Consider the following 5,680-nt stretch of genomic DNA (forward strand, 5'->3'; position numbering starts at 1 on the left):
ACGATCCTGGGGCCTGCCTAGCTCTGCCCGCCCGGCTCGGCGGCCGGCGGGCGGCGCCGGGTGAGGCCGGGAGGCGCAGTTCCTTATTTTACGAGGTGTCGGGCCGGTGTCAGACGCAGCTCCGATAAGTAATACTCCAGTCTGGGGGACCAGAACGTGGTAATTAATCCCAAAGACTTAAGTGTATTTTAGTTCAGGAGAAAAAAAATCACTAATTCAATCGTCCGGAAAATTGAAGTTTGATGCATGAGTCCCCCCTGAAAGGGACGGGCTGGGGCCGCACGCCTCCCCTCCGCCCTGCCCGTCGCTGCAGGGACCCCTCCTCTCCACCCTTCTGAGCCCGCTGGGGCCGCGCAGTCCCTCACCCGCCCTGCACGCTCCCACGCGCCCAACCCGGGCGGACCCCACCTCCAACAAACAGTACCTCTTTCTTGGGGCCCAGAAAGCGGTTTGTGCCAACATTCAGGTGGGCATGCACCTGCCTAGGAGGGGGTATTAGGGAGCCCCAGAAAGTAAGGGGAGAGGACAGATCAGGGGCAAAGGTGGGTCGGGTCAGGGGCTGCAAGGCTTGTCGGGAAAGGGAGGGGGCCCTAAATGGGCCAGAGCCAGGAGAGCCAGAAGGTAGAAGGCTGCTGCTCCGGAAAGGAGGCGCACGCGGGGCACCCAGTGGGCGTGAGTGGGGCGTAGGACTGGGTGATGGGGATGGAATGAGTGGGCCAGGGAGCTGGTGCATCAGAATGGAGGTGGGGCAGAGACCTCCCCTCGGGCTAGCCGGAGAGTCTGGTTCTGTGTGTGACTACAGGCCCAGTCTCCGGCAGACCTGCTCTGGGACTGGTGAGAAGGTAGAGAAGGCTCCTTGGCCTTGTGGAATGTGCCCGCGGGAGGGCAGTCCCTCCCTCGGAAGGAGGACAGTTCCCACTCCAGGGTTTGCTCGGCCACCTCTGCACTCTCAGCCTTTATGCTGCTGTCAGTAGCACACTCTCCTCTCCCCGACAGCGTCCTCGAGAGACTTGGGGCTGGGAATGTGTGTGGCAAGCTGCGTGGGGATGAGCAGGGTGAGTTTGTGAGTGTGAGTGCGCGCAACTGAGAGACTGAGCATGTGCAGCTGATGGATGGGAACGGAGCATGTGCAGCTGGGGTGGCCGGGTGTGTGCTGCTGCACTCTGTGTAACTGGATTGGCAGTTGTGGAGCCAGTGTGCGCGCCTAAGTGTAACTAAGTTTGTGCAATGCGAGGGAAAGGAGTGAGATTGCCCCCGCGATGGGCGTAAGCAGTGCGTGAGCAATGTTGGCTGTATGCTGTGTAAGGGAGCTGGTGTGTGCAGGTAACTGGAGAGTGAACGCTGAAACTACAGGCAGATGACAGGATCCCCAGCTCCAAACAGCTTGGCCAAGCTGGCCACTCACAGTTACCTGCGCATGAGTGTGTAGGAGAGCACCTGCCTGAAGGGCACGTAGCTTACAGGAGGAGGGAGCAGAGCCTTAGCAGGAGTGAGAGTCTACGCTGAGGGCGGCCGAAGCCCGTGAGAGGTGAAGGAAGGCTTGGGCGCTCCTTCTTCTTCGGGACGGCTTCCAGGGAGCAACCAGGACCCTCTTCTAAGCTGTTAGGCCAGGGCCTGGCTGCCCTGTTTGCCTGCTTCCATTCAAGCTGGCCGCTGGGGTGAGCCTTTGTCTCTGGGGTGGTACAGACAACACCCTCAGCTGCTCGAGTCCCAGCTGCCCCTCGAAGGCCCAGTCTCCCCCACTTCACTTGGGGGAAGCTCCTCCTTCCTGTGGGCTCAGCTCTGCCTAAACGGGGAGGCTGTGACCGGCAGCAGGCACACATGTGCGGCTGGGCTGGGCGATGGATGAGTCTCACCCATGTTAGAAGCGGATATACGTGTTCGTGTGTGCAGGGCTGGGGGCGTGTGCGGGCTGCCCACAGAGGGCGAGGTGTTGGGAGGTGTCTGAGGGGGATGAATGCTGTGGAGAAAGAAGGCTGGCTACCTGTGGGTGTCCTGAGACCTGGGTAGGGTTTGTCATCACCAGGAGTATGGATGAGCTGTGGCCACTTCTGGGTGTGGGTGTGACACGTGAACACCACATGGGTAGAGGCATCTGCACCTCCACTCCTCCCAAATTCCGGGGCCCAAGTCAGGAGCAGTGGGCCAGAGCTCTGTGGCAGGTGCCATCCAGGGCTGGGGGTTTCCTTTGCTGGGAAGTGGGGGCTTCTCCTTCCTCTTCCTCCCCCGCAACACAGAAACTGGGAAGAGGGGCTGAGGGGAAGGGGTGACCCCTCCCAGCTCCCAGAGGCTGTTCAAGGTGAAGTGTGTGATTCTCCAGAGGGACCCCCTCCTCTCCTGACGGCTGTGAGGGACCTATTGATCCCAGCTGTCCCTCATACAGATGAAGGGCGGGCTCACACAGGCCCACGGGCACACAGCCAAGCCAGAGCACCCACAAGCAGACAAATGCAGCCTCACAAACATCCCAGAAACCATGCAGATATACATAAAGCAGGCACTCTCCTGCACAGACCTCCAAGTGTAGAAACCCAATGCATACCCACAGGGACAGACACACAGGATGCCTGGACATTCCAACCCAGCACCCCCATGGAAATACAGACTGCAGCAAGAATTAAGCAGATACACACCATCCGTCCGGGATCTACACACAGTACAGGCATGGGGACAGAGGCCCAGGTCAGCATTACCAAAAACACGCAAGCATAGGCTTCCTGACATTCTGTCTGAGCTAGAGCAAAGGCATCGCACGGGAAGGAGCAGGGCGGGAGCGAGCTCAGGCAGCTTTGGCACCAACGCTGCTGTTCTGATGTTCCAAGGGGAGTCCGGGAGCAGAGGGCAGCCAGCAGCAGACCAGGGTGTGGGGCAGGCAGGCTTGGCTATATGGGGGAGCTCTTAGCCCTTGGCCCAGGAAAAAACCAAATCCTCAACCACCCCAGAAATGCAATCAAAGCCGCCTGCCGCCCACCCGCCCTGCACAATGGCTCTGGCTGGAGTCGTTATCATTTTTGTTAACTTTTTATCGACTGTTTGCTAGATGGCGTGTCAGTAAAGTGTATGATTTGAGATGAAAAATTAGGCAGATTAACCTGAGGGGAGAGCCTGATTGATTACTAAATAGGATCAATTTGAAAGTTTTAGTCCTGGCGTTTCTGCAGAGCCTCTTAATACTTCAAACTTCAATTTTACGGGCGATTGAACTAAGCATGTTTCTGACAAAATTGATATATGTATTAATTTGCTTTAACTGGTGATTAATTACTCTCCACTGAAAGAATTATATGGAGCTGTTTGCCTGCGATTTGCATATTAATCAAATTCTAGTTGATAATTCCACTGGTGGGGGGGTCGGGGCAGGGCGTGGGGCACAGGGTGTGAAGGGGTGTCTGTGCATGTGCCGGTGTGTGCGCCGGTGTGTGTGGGGGCTCTCCTCCCCCCTTTCTTTGCTCGCTCCCTGCTTAGCTGCCAGTTTAGTGCATTAAAACCAAAGATGCAGAACGAGTTTGCCCGGCTATTTGGCGGGAGCAGAAATTGCCTGTCCAGTTTTATGATCTGCTCAGCCTGAGCAGCCGGGTCCTTAATGTCCCCTGTCAAAGTGTCCACGATTTAAAGGGAAAACGGCCCCCGCTTTAGCGCAGCACCAGCCTGACAAGGGACGAGGCAGGGACACGAGCACCCCCTTAAATTACTCCCCCTAAAGGACCTGGATTTCTGGGTGGTACCCGGGGCCTGGGGACCCTGGGAGACTGAGCCTCGTCCTTGGAGCAGTGCAGTTCCAGGATGCTCCAGCTACAGGACACACCCCCATCACTCACATGTGTGAGGGGGCACTTTCGGGCGCAGCAGAGTCCCAGAGACACCGTCTTAGACACGTGCAGAGGCAGCTCCCCAGTCACACTCCCGTTCACTCAGACCCCCACTCGCAGGCCTGTCTGCAGACACACTCAGCTACCCACATGCACACCCCGACGCACAGAACCACACACAGGCAGGGAGCACACATAGACACCCAAGTCACGTCCACACAGCCTCTCAGGCACACGTGGTCACACACACTCAGACACACACATTTTCAGATCCTCACGCAGACCTCGTCCACACACATGAGTCCTGGAGCCCCCGGCACAGGATTCTGTCCTCGGCCGAATTCCAGACACCTGCCCACACCCTCCCCCGCGCCAGGGTCCTACTTGCCTCTCCAGGCCCAGAGCCCTGCCTAACTCTTTAAGTGAAAGGGGGGCGGCCTCACCAAATCAACTTTTCCCATCTCCAGATTCAAAGGGTAGGAGTGTAATTAAAACCAGATAATTAATGAGACAATATTCCTCCAGCTACATCTTTAATGAACAAACCCCTTCAGGGCAGCCTCTTCTAGGCTCATTAAAGGAAGAAAGTTGGGCGGTTCGAGGACTTCCCAGCGCGTTAATAACCAACCGGGGTGGGTGCCTCGGCCTGCAGCGCGGTGCCCTCGCCGCGCACCCGGTCCCTGGCCCTTGCACCGCCACTTTGCCCCTTTGTCTGGCCCACCTCGTGTCCCCTAGCCCTTCCACCAGCCTAGGCCCTTGTCTCTGGGCGCCCCCAGTGTCTGCGAAAGCGTGTGTTCGGTGATCACCCTCTCAGCCCGCGCGCTCTGGGCAAGCAGGGCTCGCCCAGCGGTCCGGCCGGGCCGGCTGACTTCCGAATTGCCCGGCCGGTGCTGAGTGCTTCAGGTCGTCTGGCAGAAGGGGCTGGCTGGATGAAGGAGAAAGTGAGGCAAGGTAGAGGCCTCAGCTGGGCAGCGTTTTGAGCTGCCTTCCTGGGAACCGGTGGACTGGGGAGAAGGGGGAGAAAGGGATGGACTGGTTTTCCACACCGGCCTTGCGCACTCCCAGGAACGCGCACGAGCAACTACATGCTTGTGCATTCGCGTGCAGGCGAGCGTGCGCACACGGAAACGCCACTCATCCGTGCATCCACGTGCACGGTGTCGATGCCTGAGGTCCGGACGGCCTGGCCCAGGGCCACGTCCGCCGCCGGAGGTCGCCCTCGCGTCTGTCGGCTTCGAGGTGGGAGCCTCTTCGCTCCTGCACGCACAGCGTCCGGCCCGGGGCGACCTCGAGGCCGCTGGGGCCGGAGCCCGGAGTGCGCTGGGGCAGCGGGCCGGTCCGGCAGCGGCGCGAGCTCTAGCGGCGGCTCTGACGGCGGCGCTGCGTTCGCCTGCGCCGGCTTTTAGGGATGAGTTATGTGGCAATGAGCGAAGTAAATCTGCATGCGCAAAAGATGCTAATTACTCTTAATAGCCTACCCAGACGCCCCGAGACTGGAAACCCAGAAACGTAAATCTGCTCCCGATAAATATTTTTAATTGTGAAATTTCCTGGAAAGAAGGCGTTGGGTGCGCGCGCCTGAGGCATCGGCTTTGGCGGAGGGAGCCGGGCCCCACCCGGGAAGCGCCGTCCCGACCGAGCCCTGCGCGGGGCGCCGGGCGCGGCCGGGCGACCTGAGCCGGTCTGGCCAGCGCGGGGTAAAGTTAGTGATGTATCGCATTAATTACCAGTGTGAGCTGCAAATGGTTCTAGGCCCACGGAAAATTAATGGGAATCCAAATTCTAATTATGTAGCTGTTGTTAAAGAGTTTAACTAGATAGTCACGGAGAAGATTGGATTATGCATAGAAATATGCGGCCGGCGTGCGCGG

This window comes from Chinchilla lanigera, unplaced genomic scaffold (genome assembly GCF_000276665.1).
Source record: "Chinchilla lanigera isolate Chin_1 unplaced genomic scaffold, ChiLan1.0 scaffold00084, whole genome shotgun sequence".
NCBI classification, from domain to species: Eukaryota; Metazoa; Chordata; class Mammalia; order Rodentia; family Chinchillidae; genus Chinchilla; species Chinchilla lanigera.